The 201-nt window shown below is 47.8% G+C and overlaps 1 protein-coding gene across 1 annotated transcript in view; it reads right to left on the reverse strand.

The window, feature by feature from the left end:
* The window catches only part of LOC119587943 (espin-like), a gene marked incomplete in the record, with an annotated part of 133,296 nt that overhangs the window by 11,799 nt on the left and 121,296 nt on the right, over window positions 1-201 (reverse strand).

The following is a 201-nucleotide window of genomic DNA, read 5'->3' on the forward strand; positions in this document are numbered from 1 at the left end:
GAGAGGAAGAGTCAGGAATGGAAGAGCACCAGAATAAGAGAAAACCGTCTGGAGAAAAGTGGGCGAAAAACAAACTACCCAATAAATCAACGAGGAGAAGGGAAGCACTCACACATGCAGAGTAACAAGAGGCAGGCAGTCGCATGCACATACTTCTGACCACGCAGGTATACCGGCAGAGCTGAAATCTGTAATCATGCG

This window comes from Penaeus monodon, chromosome 23, assembly GCF_015228065.2.
Source record: "Penaeus monodon isolate SGIC_2016 chromosome 23, NSTDA_Pmon_1, whole genome shotgun sequence".
NCBI classification, from domain to species: domain Eukaryota; kingdom Metazoa; phylum Arthropoda; class Malacostraca; order Decapoda; family Penaeidae; genus Penaeus; species Penaeus monodon.